Consider the following 14610-nt stretch of genomic DNA (forward strand, 5'->3'; position numbering starts at 1 on the left):
GGTAAGCATACCAAATGCAACCTTCAATGTCTATATTAAGGGACAATTTTTAAATTATGCATGCAACAAAATTTGAAAGTATTGTAAATTATAAGGATGCTAAGAAATGACAGATGAAATTTAACATTGGAAGTGAAGAACCTTTAAAGAGCATATTTAAAGAGGACAATTTAAAGAGGATACAGGAAATGAGGGCAGCTTGAGAAAGTGATTAATATGACACAGGATTCTGGCCTTTACATAGAGTAAACGTTAGTACGAAGGTGGTTATGCTGACATTTTATAAAACTGATTCAGTTGCATCTGGAGTATTGTCAAATTCTAGGCATTGCACTTTTAAAAGCATTGCAAACCTTTATGGACGATACAGCAAATATTTACAAGAATGGTTCGAGAGATGAGGGACTTCAATTAGATTGGAGAAGTTTAAGTTCTCCTTGAGAGAATGTTGAAAGGGAATATTGCAACAACATTCAAAATCTTGACTAAGAAGATATGAAGAAACTGTTCATATTGATGAAAGAATCAAAAAGACTGGACCAAAATATGCAGGAAACCTATTAATGCAACAAGTGGTTCGGGTTTCAAAAACACCGCTTAGGATTCTAAACCATCCCAATGTATGTGTCAACATTAAAACAGGCAACATTATTCTTGCCAGAGTAGCAGCTGAACAAATTAGTTCTGCAAAATTGGGTACTATGGGGCCCAAATTTCTAGATTTAAGCCTCCATTTGTCAGGCCTCATTTCCATCCCCCATGTTGCCCATCAATAAAAGAAAATAACCTAAAAGCAATTACGGTCCATTTGATGCTTGAATCAAGACCAGCATTCTCAGATTTTTAAGCTGTTGGTTGTCTACCTCAGACTGCAAATGGAATAAGTAAAATGATAGTTGGGAAGAAAGAGGTTATTTAACATATCAATAAAATTAATCAAACCCTGAGGAAGGAGACATTTCATTGATTACTGTTGGATTAAGTCACATAATTGTATTGGAATCTTGGATCTTCACCAGCCATTCCATTGCAGGTAGCCATGGAGCTGAGTTGTCCTGAAAGAAAACAATATACAAAGTTAGCTCTAATTTGGAACTGGACCAGCAGCAGAATTTCAACTGATTTCCTGAAATGGCAGAGGATACTTCCAAATATGTGGTCAATTTGCTACAAAGATGTGACCTGGGGAGGTATGGACGTTTTACATATAAAAATAAAGGAAGGGTAGATCATTCAGCCGTGACATTAATCTGCCACTATACTCAGTGCCCAAAAATTTATTGACCCTCTGCCTTGAATATATTCAATGATTGAAAATCTACAGCTTCCTGTAAGAGACAATTCCAGAGAGTCACGCCCTCTAAGTAATGCCTGATCATCTCAGTTATTCCAAAGATTTGGGGTTTGTTCTCCAATGGGCAGTTAAGCCAGTTTTTTTTCAATTTTGTGCAAGATAAACTTTTATGAGCTGTTCTTAATTTACTTTGAGTCTTATATTCAACATAATACATCATCATACATTAAAGTTACTGCAACTACAGTAATTGAAGATACTCCCATACCATGGAAGCAGTCTGGTAAAAACAATGACTGCAGATGCTGGAAACCAGATTCTGGATTAGTGGTGCTGGAAGAGCACAGCAGTTCAGGCAGCATCCAAGGAGCTTCGAAACGTCGATTTCGAAGCTCCTTGGATGCTGCCTGAACTGCTGTGCTCTTCCAGCACCACTAATCCAGAACATCAAAGCAGTCTGACATCACATTTACATTTTACAGCAAAATTTATGGAAGTGCAAATACGTATTAACTATTATTATTTGAATCTATTCTAATGGATAACTTTAACTTCTTCCCTACTATTTAAACAAATCTAGAATATGTTCTTCCAATTTTCAAACTTGTTCTTAAGGTAACCATTGAGAAGTTGAAAATCCAAGCTATTTACAAAACTGAAACGAGAAGTACATTTTGGGAACTTGAAAATTTGTTTTGTTTAATGCTATCTTTTAAACATATATTGCATTTATCAATATTGAAGTCTTCCCTTTTTCATTCTGTCAGGCTCTACTGAATCACAGATCAAACCTTCAGCCACAAGATGGCAGCATAATACTTGACATTGCCACATGAATAGCTTTTGATTTAGAGTAGTAAAATACATTGCAACATTAGTCACACATACCAACAGTGTATTCTTATATATCCTGTTAAAACTAGCATAGAACATAATTTCTGAATCCATTACATTGTGTTATTTGAGAGATTTTATAATTCTAAGGGACAATAACTGTTTTTCTCACTTTTTTTTTGTATTTCTTCCCTCTGTTGGACTAGAGAAGCAGTCAACTTACTCACATTCACCCACTACTTTACATCACACTGCTATCATTAGCTCAGTCCAGGCCAGCAATACAATTCTCTGTTTCAGTAAAGTGTGTTGGAGACAGAAGCTCTCAAAGTTTGCAAAATGGAAGTCTGAGGCTTGTGAATTCTCATTGCAACATTATCATGCAGTGTGGAGTCACTATGATGCTGTGGATTAGCACATCAGTGACAAACATGCTGGATCTACTAAATTTAGAAAGTGCATAAGATGCTACCAAATTCCTTGGACTGGGACAAGGGAAAGTTCAGGAGTGAAGGATTTTTTAGTGTAGCACATTGTCTCAGATCAAAATAAGCCAATACTGTGACGGATAAATGTTCGTGAATATACTAAAGAGTCATCAGGCTGGTAATGTTAATTTTATCAGTCTCTCCACAGATGCTGCCAAATCTGTTCTTCTGCACTTTCTATTTTTATTTCAGAGCTTCAACTGCCATAGTATTTTGAAACAAAACAGCTTTGGTTTCATGTTGACCTAGTTTTTTTTCAAACTTCTGCTTTAAGGAAGAAATCTTTTTTAATGTATCTACCAGACCTATGTAGACCTATAATGCATTATATTAGAATTTAGTTCTGTAATCAGTTTTATCTAATGATATCTTGTACAACCTAGGCTGTACATATTTAGCATAGTGGCAAGGTTTGATTCTTGGTAATGTGACACCACATCACCCTATTCCCCCAATTAGGAGTATGGGATAATAGCACTCATTCCAATCTGACACTACATATGCTCTAAACTTATACAAAGTAGTAATTATTTTAGATTGATCAATCTTATATTTTCTCATCAATCTGTTCAGGGATATTATGACATACCTCTTGTGCAAGTCAGAACTTGAACCCACGTCCTCTGTTCCAGAGGTAGGGACACTACCACTGCAGAACAAGGGTCCCAGTGGTAATCTGTAAGCTTAATAAATGAAGAGTGAAAAGCTTTAAGAGTCACAGAGTTATACATTACGGAAACAGACCCCTCAGTCCAATTCATCCGTTCTAACCAGATAACCTGAACTAATTTGGTTCTATTTTCCAGTATTTGGCCCATCTCCCTCTAAATCGATAAAGTGTACCACTGGAAAAAACACAGGAAGTCAGGCAGCATCTGAGCAGCAGGAGAGTCGATGTCTCGGGCCAGACCCTTCATCAGAACTGGGGAGAGGGACTCTGACTCTCCAGCCTGCAGTCCTCACTATCTCCATATCCCTCCAAACCCTTCCGATTCATGTACTCATCCAGATGCCTTTTAAATGCCGTAATTGTATCCACCTCCACCAACTCCTTTGGCTACTCACTCCATATATGCAGCACCCTCTGCGTGAAAACACTGCCTCTCACCTTAAAACTATGCCCTCTAGTTTTGGATTCCCCTAATCTGGGGGAAAAACATCTCGGCTATTCACCTTTCTCTGCCTCTCATGATTTTACAAACCTTTATAAGGTCACCCCTCAACCTCTGACACTGCAGGGGTAAAAAGGCCCAGTCTCCTCAGCCTATCCCTGAAGCTCAAACCTTGCAGTCCTGGCATCATCTTTGTAAATCATTCTGAACCCTTTCAAGAAAGGATGTTCACACATTACTGATGTTTTCTGGAATCAGTGAGGATATAGGAAGTGACATCAGTGAGGTGACCATCATCCTTAAGAATCGGTACTGGTTAATGCATTGGTGAGACAATTAGAGTTCAGAGGAGACAATGACCATATTACAGGGGTAGTGGCTAGCAAGTTCAATAAGCAATAACACTTACCAGCCAAGAACACAACAGGAGGAAAACAGAAAAATAACATCAGTCAACAGAACAAGAGGCTAACGCCCAGTCAGCCACAAATTTTGAACTGGTCTCCCAGTAGATTTACTGTTTTAATAAATACAAAACAATAAAAATGTGCAAAGTTAACATTGAAACTGGTATAAAAACTGTAAGAACTGTGGACACTGTAAATCAGAAACAAGAACAGAATTTTCAGGGATATGGGCCAGGTGTTGGTAGGTGGGACTAGATTGGGTTGGGATATCTGGTCAGCATGGACAAGTTGGACTGAAGGGTCTGTTTCCATGCTGTATATCTCTATGACTATGACTCTATAACAGAAGTTGCTGGAAAAGATCAGCAGGTCTGGCAGCATCTCTGCAGAGAAATCAAAGTCTGAGGAAGGGTCACCAGACCAGAAACATTAACTTTGATTTCTCTTCACAGATGCTGCCAGACCCATTGAAACTGGTATGACTTCTTTAGACTTAAGAGTTCCACAACTTCAAAGCATGACCTCTATCCTTCATTTTATTGCATTCCCCACATTTCCCCCAGCTTTATCTTGTTGACTTTTCTCTCAGCAAAGCAGAACCTTCATTTATGCCTAATTTGCACCTTTACCACTGCTTCACCTCCATTCACATTCCCTTTGTCTTTTGCTGTGAACACCCTCATAGTCCCACTCGTTCCTGTTCCCCAACCCACCATGACAGTCAACGGCATTAAAACCGCCATTTTTAAAACTTTTTCAGCTCTATAGAAGTCATAGCAGACTCAAAACACTAACTCTGCTGCCTTGTCCATAGATGCTGCCAGATCTGTTGAGTTGCATCTGGCATTTTTTTTTTCTTTTGAGTGAAACATTATCTTGTACCCGAGGGAGGACATGATGACCTTAAATTTACAGAGTTTGACTGTCATGGAATAGCTGAAAGACATGAGCAAAGTTATTGACTCCCTTACTTTTGGCAAAACTCCAGGTGTTGATGCTAGTCTACCTGAACTCATCAAACCGAAATAAACTGGCACCCCAGCATCATCAGCATAAATACAGCTGCTCAAGGCAGGGCATAGTGCCTTGTGATATGCCTAATTTAATGACTCAGTCCTTGTTCAAGAACAAGTGTGATAGCAGCGATCATATTATCTGTTACCATTCCCCTGCCAAGCATCATGGCAATTATGTTTTTTCCCTTTGATGTTGACGGCAGATTTATTCCATTTCATAATGTGCTTTTATGATTGTGGGTTTTCCAATGTTCAGTTGCTGCATGGAGAATAAAGAATCCACTGTATACTACTTTCATTGATCTCACCAAGACATCAAATGGTTTGAGCAGAGGCGATCTATCTAAGCTGCTGGACAAAATTGGCTGCCCACCGAAGCTGCTCAATGGTTTAAGGGCAGTTGTGAAGAGGTGGCCTGCAACGGGGTATAAGAGAGAGTTGTGTTTGAACACCGACATCCTTTCTGCATATTCTTTCCTCTGCTATTATCATATGCCTTCAGTTGCTTTCTGGAGATATCTACTTTCCAACATTTAAAGAAAACAATTTAGCCTTACCTGGCTGAGATACACAGAGTCACTGTGCACGTATACTGTCAATCAGTAAACCTGCATTGCTAAGCCACTAATGCTTTTGCTGGCTCAGCCATTTTTATCAGATGAATGAGGGCTGTTTACCAAAAACCTTCTGTACAGTGAAATGGTTACTGGATGTCAAACTATTGAACATATCCACCTTATAATATGCAAGGACAGCTGGAAGTGAGACGTTAACACAAACAACTGGAGAAGAGACAAGACGAGACGAGACAAGACAAGACGAGGCAACTTTTCAACCCACTGTCTTCATCTACAGCAAACAGAAACTCCTGTCCAAGGGTGGGTGTCTTCAGCCACATCAGGTAATGATTAAACAGAGTTGAGTACAAACACATTGCCTCCTGAAATGGAAGGCTGCCAAAGTCCCACAAAGCTGCACACTAGGTAAGAAGGTATGGTGTAGCATGTGTCCTAACTGAGTGTCTCACAAGCTCACTGGGATAGTACGCTGGAAATCAGGCCCTGTTAATTCCAGTGTCATCACAAAACTTACTGATTTTACAGAAATATGAAAAATTCCCCAATTTATCAGTTTCTTTTTAATCCAGTTTGACAGAAAGAATGGACTAGATTTCTGTACTTAACAAGAACTATTATTGATTACAAATATATATTCTTGCTGCAGATAAATAATTGTGAACGATCAATGTTAATTCTTCCAATTAAAATGTTAAAACCCCCTTACAAAACTTCCCCTACTCGTGTGGGCAGACACTGACAAAAAAAAAGACCCTAAGCTTCCAATTAATTGCCACACCACTCAGGTTGACTGAAATGCTCCATTAAGGCTCAGCGGAAGCTGGAAGAACAGCATTTCATCTTCTGTTTGGGGACCCAGCAGCCTTCAGGACTCAATATCACTTTCAATAATTTTAGTGCCTGAATACCTCCTTCCGTTTTTCTTTACCCACTTCCACACTCCAGGCCCTGTTATGATATGAGATACCTTCAGCACAGCTAACCCATTTTCATCGACACATGTTCCTCATCATCAGCTTTTTCAGCCATTCTTTTGCCCCAGTCTTTCTTTCTCTCTGGGCTCCAGCTCTATCTATCCACTCATTTCCTCCCCCCAACCCTGATCCCAACCCCATCAACAGCATAAGTACCACCTTTTCTGAGCTACTCTCCATTTTGAAGAAGGATCACCGACCTCATAATATTAACTCTGCTTTCTCTCCATGGATGCTACCAAACCTCCTCAGTTTCTGCAGCAATTTCTGGGTTTTTTTTGTTTCAGATATTTATTTGCAGTTCTTTATATTTTGAAAAACCAGGAAGATAATCTGTTCGGCTCAACGGGACTTGTTGCTTCTGAATCTCCCTTCTCCAGGTGCTCACATGCTTGCAAAGAGGGACAGAACAATTGGATCACAACTTACAATGTGTCTTAACTCATTTGTAACAGCTTATAACAACCGATGAGGTAAAATTAATTGACTTTCTTCAGGCTTTGGTTTTTTTTCTACTGCAGAGAAAAGGACACAATCTCCCTTTCTAGGAATCCAAAGATTTCTGTCTATATCATTCTCACCCACAAACTGTTCAGCTATCAAATTTCACCATACACCTATCCCTTGGTGCAGGTCATCTGCGACTAAACCTTTCCCACTGGTAAATAAGCAACAGTATAAACAGTACTTAGAATAAGTGCTAGTAGTTTGCTTCAAAACGTGCAGCAAGTCCTTCCACAACCCTTTAGTTTTAAAAATCCTTTTTCCATTTCAGTCAAAAATACAGAAAAATAAATGGTTACCATCTTTACGAAAGAAATCTTGTGCAAAAAAATTAAACAAATCACACACTGGAAACACAAGTGGCACAATAATCACATTTTAAAGGGGACATTGTAAACCTCTGAGGACCAAAGGTTAGAGGCATGATTACAAAGCAATTTGAATTTGAATGAAAGAATGAAAAGGGATAGGTACATACTGCAGGAAAAGACGTATAACTGGGAGAAAGGCAATTATGATGTGATTAGGCGAGATTTTGGATAAATAGGATGGGGAAGGAAACAGCAGGGAATGGGCACTCTTGAAACATGATGCTTTTTCAAGGAACAGCTACTGCAGGTCCTCGATAAGTAGCTATCTATCAGGCAGTGACGTAGTTGTCGAGAGAGGGAGTCATGCTTTACTAAAGAAGTTGAAGCTCTTGTCAAGAGAAATAAGGCGACTTATGTGAGGATGTGGCATGAAGGCTCAGTTAGGGGGCTTGAGAGTTATAAGTTAGCTAGAAAAGATCTAAAGCGGGCTAAGAAGAGCCCGGAGTGGACATGAGAAGTTGATGGCAGAGAGGATCAAGGAAATCCCTAAGGCCTTCTTTAGGTATATCAGGAATAAAAGAATAACTAGAGTATGATGAGGACCAATCAAAGATAATAGTGGAAAGTTGTGTGTGGAATCTGAGGACATAGAAGCACTTAATGAATACTTTTTGTCAGTATTCACATTGGAAAAGGGCAATGTTAGTGAGAATATGAAAATACACGCTACTATATTAGATGGGATTGCGGTTGACAAAGAGGAAGTTTTAACAATTTTGGAAGATCTGAAAATAGGTAAGACCCCTTGGCCAGATGGGATTTATCCTCTCATTCTCTGGGAAGCCAGGGAGGAGATTGCAGAGCCTTTGGCTTTGATCTTTATGTTATCATTGTCGACAGTAGAGCCAGAAGACTGTAGGATAGCAAATGTTGTTCCCTTGTTTAAGAAGGGGAAACAGGACAACCCTTGTAATTGTAGGCCAGTGAGCCTTCCTTCGGTTGCGGTAAAGTGTTGGAAAAGGTTATAAGAGATAGGATTTATGATCATTTGGAAAGGAATAATTTGATTAGGGATAGTCAACACTGTTTTGTGAAGGATAGGTCGTGCCTCACTAATCTTATTGAATTCTTTGAGAAGGTGAAATTGAAGGTGATTTAACGGTTTGGATCAGAAATAGATTAGCTGAAAGAAAACAGAGGGTGGCGGTTGCTGGGAAATGTTCATCCTGGAGCTCAGTTACCAGTGGTGTGCTGCAAGGTTCCGTTTTTGGGCCCCTACTGTTTGTCATTTTTATAAGTGATCTGGATGTGGGGTTGAGGGATGGGTTATAAAATCTGCGGTTCACACTTAGGTAGGCAGAGTTGTGAATACTACCAAAGGATGTTGTGGGTTACAGAACGGCATAGATAAGATGCAGAGCTGGGCTGAGAAGTGGCAAATGGAGTTTAATGCAGAAAGGTGTGAGGTAGTTCACTTTGAAAGAAGTAACAGAAATGCAGAGTACTGGGCTAATGGTAAAATTCTTGGCAGTGTAGATGAACAGAGAGATCTCAGTGTCCAGGTGCATAAATCCCTGAAAGTTGTCACCCAGGTTGATAGGGTTATTAAGAAGGCATATGGTGTGTTGGCATTTATTGGTAGGGGGGATAGTGTTTCAGAGCTATGAGGTCATGCTTCAGCTATACAAGACACTGGTAAGGCCGCACCTGGAGTATTGTGCGCAGTTCTGGTCACCGCATTATAGGAAGGATGTGGAAGTTTTGGAAAGGGTTCAGAGGAGATTTACTAGGATATAAGAAGGAAGGTCTTACGAGGAAAGGCTGAGGGAACTCAGGCTGTTTTCGTTGGAGAGAAGAAGGTTGAGAGATGTATAAGATAATCAGAGGGTTAGATAGGGTGAACAGTGAGAACCTTTTTCCTCAGCTAGGGAAGACTAACACGAGGGGACGTAGCTTTAAATTGAGGAGTGATAGATTTAGGACTGGTATCAGGTGTAGTTTCTTTACTCAGTAGTAGGGGCATGGAATGGCCTGCCCGCAACAATAGTAGACTTGCTGACATTAAGGGCATTTAAGTGGCCATTGGATGTCCATATGGATATTAATGGAACAGTGTAGGTTAGGTGGACATCAGATTAATTTCACAGGTTGGCGCAACAGAGGGGGCCAAAGGTCCTGTACTGCGCTGTAACTTTCTATGTTCTATGTTAATGGTTAATTGTAACTGATGTATTGTAATTGAGCAAGCAGGATTGATTGTGAACAAAACTGGATATGAACAATAGAGTTTTAGATGAGTTGAAGCCTGTGGAGAGTGAAAGGTGGTCATTCAAACAGAGGAATAATCCAGTCTGGATGTAATGGGGGTGAAATGGATGGGGTGGTTGGTTGCAGGTGGAGGTGCATAATACTATGGGGGGTGTAAATAGGTAGGAATTAAATGGAAAAGATTTGTTTCTGAAAATCTGATCTAGGTCATATAGGAAAGAGGGGTTGAGTGTTGTCTGGTGCTATTAGAGACAGCAGTCTGACAGCATGATCAGCACAGCAGGTCAGGCAGCATCCGAGGAGCAGGAGAATCAACGTTTTGAGCGAGAGCCATTCATCTGGAAGGGCTCCTGCCTGAAACGTCGATTCTCCTGCTCCTTGGATACTGCCTGACCTGCTGTGCTTTTCCAGCACCACACTCTCGACTCTGATCTCCAGCCCTCCCTTTCTCCTGAGAGCACGATCAGACCTGGTGCCAGAATACAGACATTGTAGCAGGGGAGAGGCGTGAAGATGTTAGATTTGGTCTTCACCTGTCACTATATCCTTATCTCCTGGGATTCACTGCTTTTATTTTAGTTTTTCTCTCATTACATTACTAATATATTTCACTTCTGTGTTTAAGTGGAGAATCTTGTAGATTTTATAGGGACATGTCTCTCCAAAACCTTTCCATGCAAATAAAACTCATTCTGTGTCCATTGACGTACATATTTTTCCTTTCATTGTGGACCTGAGTCAACACCTCTTGCGACAATTTCCACCCATTTCTTATTCCCTTTGAATACTGACTCCCCCACTCCTCCCAAATTCCAAATCATTGCTTCCATCAACTCAAATTCCTGGAGAAACCCACATTTATTCTCAGTGGCTATCTCAGGAAAATAGATACAGGATGTGGGTTACATAAACGTTCTGCTAAGCTAGGCGATGAGAAGTGGAGTGGATAATAAAAGAGGAGAGGAGACAACGAGAGAGGCCAAAGGGAAAGTTTGGTGGGATGGTTGATGTATAAATAAAGTGCAGTCAGCTTAGAATATCAATCACTGAGTGCACAGTTTTGGGGACAGTGAACAGAATGAATGAATTCAGGACCGTTTGAGAAATAGATTACCAATGAAAATGCTGCTCAAAGTTGTCCAATGCAAAATTAAAGTTTCAACAAGGCTTGTGCTAGTGGAATTGAGTTGTGTTAGTAAAGTATGCCTGAGAAATAATGAGAGAAAAACTCAAGAACCAAATGCAGTGAATCCCAGGAAGCCAGGTGACAGTGAACAATAAAACCCATGTATCAGTGCAGATGACAGAACTTTCAGATGACAGTGTAAATGACAAAAGTTTCATTTGGAGATGAAGTAAACAATACTGGGAGCAGCAGCAACAGAATCTGGCCAACCCAGACCAATGGAGGAGTACATAAAGGTAAGTTTGATCAGTTATCACAGGAATTAAGTGGAAAGCAGTAAAATGTCAGAATTCTGCAGAAAGGGATCAGAAACGGTGACTCAGCGGTTAGCACTGCTGCCTTACAGCGCTGGGGACAAGGGTTCAATTCCACACTTAGGCAACTGTGTGGAGTTTGCACATTCTCTCCGTGTCTGTGTAGGTTTCCTCCAGGTGTTCCAGTTTCCTCCCACAGTCCAAAGATGTGCAGGCTAGGTAAATTAGCCATGGGAAATACAGGGTTACAGGGATAGGGCATGGGGATGGGTCTGGGTAGGACGCTCTTCAGAGGGTCAGTGTGGACTCAATCGGCTGAATGTCCTACTGCCACACTGTAGGGATTCTATGAAACCATAATGTGATAGGAATCAAAATGAGTAAGCTTAGCAAGAAATTGAAACTTTAGTCAAGAGCAGAAAATGGAGCATGTAACATTGAACTATACATAAGAACAGATAGAATACAGTACAACGTCGCTCTCTGGAAATCAGTAGCTTAAGCCCAGTAGCCAGTGGTGGCAGACTTCAGCCAGCACCCTATCCAGCTGACAAAGGAGCTGAGGATCAAACAAGACATTAGTGTTCAATCTTGAAGCACAGCAGGACATAATGTTGGGTAGTCAAAGGGCACAAAAAAGGCGAGAGCAACTGTGCTAATAAATTGAAGTAACGGAGTGACAGAATACAGCAAATCCTATTTATCCCAGAGGGACAAATCAATCACTGGTTTGGCTGAATTAACTGATCTCAACCAGATGGTACTGGAAGGAATTCTACAAAAGACCTTTCTGGCTCTTCTAGTCCAATATTGTGTCTCTCAATCAGTATCATATTCATAAATCATCTGGTCATTCTCACATTGCTATTTGTGGGAATTCACTGTGCTGAAAATAGAGACTTCACTCCAAGCACTGAGATGGTTTGTGGTGAAGAAATGTACTCTATTAATGTAAGCCTTTTTTTCTGCACCTGTAAGCATTTCATAGAATGCTTACAGCGTGGAAGCAAGCCATTCGGTCCAACAAGTCCACACCTACCCTCCGAATAAGTCCCACCCAGACCCACGCCCTACCCTATATTTACCCCGACTAATGCACCTAACCTACGCACCCCTGAACACTATGGGCAATTTTGCATAAGCAATTCACCTAACTTGCACATCTTTGGATTGTGGGAGAAAACCAAAGCACCTGAAGCAAACCCACACAGGCACAGGGAGAATGTGCAAACTCCACACAGACAGTCACCCAAGGCTGGAATCGAACCTGGGTCCCTGGCACTGTGAGGCAGCAGTGCTAACCACTGAGCCACCGTGCTGCCCCAATCATCCACAGTGCTTGTACATGAACTCTATTCTGCAGTGTTCAAAGTGCATTGCACAGTCTCCTTTTAGGACAGCATCAAACTCAATTTGTGAGTTTACATCACCTAAGCTTATACAATAATCATCAGTTGGGTGATTTACTAAAGAGGAGGATGAAAACGGAGGGCTGGTTCCATACCCAGGACAAGGACATTAAAAACCTGACATAAAAAAAAACAAGAAAGGGAACTTAAACATCCTTTTATTCTGAATACGAGCCCTACATCTGAAGACCTTATCACAACCTTATCACTGAAAACATGCAATGGTTGGGACAGTTATTGGTGATACTTCATTTGTCAGTTTGAATCCACAATAACATGTGCTGTATGCTGCAAGAAGCTCGACAGTAGGTGGTGGACTGTGCTAAAGAATGAGACTATGTTTCATCACAGGAACCACAAAGAATTATTTAACTCTACAGTAGGCTTAGAATATATGTTTCTCCCCAAGGCAGAAGTATGAATTTGACAATAAAATCTCAGTGGGTAGTCTGACAGTATTTGTGATAAGCCATTAGCATCCCATGCAGAAGGTAGTGTGTGCAACTGTCCTCCCCAATTGACATTTGAGCAGCTGCAATAGGAACCATTCTCACTAGCTTTCAGTGTGTCCATGAGATGACACAGTGAACTGTTAGTGATTGGACTAAGTCAATTTCACCTCTAAAAACTGACCCACTGCAGAATGAAACATTGACAGAGAAAATTAAGCTTTCCGCACAAAGATAAGATGAAGCTGGAAATATCTTAAAAAGGAAAGTAACACTAAGATAAATAAAATGCAATTAAATTAAGTTAATGGAATATGCTTCTTGAGCAATCATGATTACATCATCAGGTAGCAGCAGTTAGCTTGGAAGGTATTGATGATTTATTTCTTCAAAAACTCTTTAGCTGCCATAACTCCATTAGATTCACTGCATTCCCTACTGATTTGATTGCCTATTAATAATTGCTGTTTGTATTTCCTTCCAGGCGTATGGGCTGATATTAGTAAATTGGTGGATCCATCATTAATTTCTAGCTGTCCTCAGCTTAACTATTTTAAGAACTATTTTAAGAACATTTGGTATCAGACCTTCTTCTGAGCACAGGAAAATTCAGTCTCTCACACAGTTGTTTAGCTTGTAAACTGCAGAAATGACCCATGCTTTGGTCTTTTCTCAAAGAGAGTGCAGTTTGCAATCCAGGCTAGAATACATAAAGATGTGCAGGCAAACCAGTAAGATGACTCTTGTTCAACACATTAAACTCTTCTGGGAGCTGGTATAAAGCTTCACCCCAAGCCTCACCCAATACGCACTACCTAAGGAGCTATGAAATATAAAATGGAAAGTAGTTTACATTCCTAGAGCAAAACATTTCTCACCAATGAGTAACAAAAGATTTACAAGGATGTTGCCAGGGTTGGAGGATTTGAGCTACAGGGAGAAGCTGAATAGGCCGGGTCTGTTTTCCCTGCAGCACTGGAGGCTGAGGGGTGACCTTACAAAGATTTATAAAATCATGAAGGGCATAGATAGGATAAATAGACAAGGTCTTTTCCCTGGGGTGGGAGTTTTCAGAACTAGCGGGCATAGGTTTAGGGCGAGAGGGAAAAGATATAAGAGGCAACTTTTTCCACACATAGGGTGGTGCGTGTATGGAAAGAGATGCCAGTGGAAGTGGAGGAGGCTGGTATAATTACAACATTTAAAAGGCATCTGGATGGCTATATGAATAGTAAGGGTTTGGAGGGATATGGGCCAAGTACTGGCAAATGGCAAACTGCATCAAGTTAGGATCTCTGGTTGACATGGATGAGTTGGACTAAAGGGTCTGTTTCCGTGTTGTACATCTCTATGACTCTAAATGTCTCTATTGTCATGGCTGGTGAAAAAGAAAGTGTATTTTGCCATGTAAAAGTACACTTTTAATGCTTGCAGTACTTTAGCTTGTGTCGAGAATTCAGAAATCATATCAAAAGAAAAATCTTATTAAAACAGTCATTTCTTCTCAGATAAATGGTGCATTTACT

General features: G+C 40.4%; 1 protein-coding gene across 1 annotated transcript in view; it reads right to left on the reverse strand.

Moving 5' to 3' along the window:
- Positions 1-912: 912 nt before the first annotated feature.
- LOC122539411 (serine/threonine-protein phosphatase 2A 55 kDa regulatory subunit B gamma isoform) overlaps positions 913-14610 on the reverse strand; it is a 370044-nt gene continuing 356346 nt past the window's right edge. Inside the window, exon 12 of the transcript XR_015753322.1 lies at positions 913-1055. The gene's annotated coding sequence lies outside the window, so the exon portion shown is untranslated. The remainder of the gene's footprint in view (positions 1056-14610) is intronic.

This window comes from Chiloscyllium plagiosum, unplaced genomic scaffold, assembly GCF_037043375.1.
Source record: "Chiloscyllium plagiosum isolate Xiang-an unplaced genomic scaffold, Cpla_swu_hap1 HiC_scaffold_36, whole genome shotgun sequence".
Classification (NCBI taxonomy): domain Eukaryota; kingdom Metazoa; phylum Chordata; class Chondrichthyes; order Orectolobiformes; family Hemiscylliidae; genus Chiloscyllium; species Chiloscyllium plagiosum.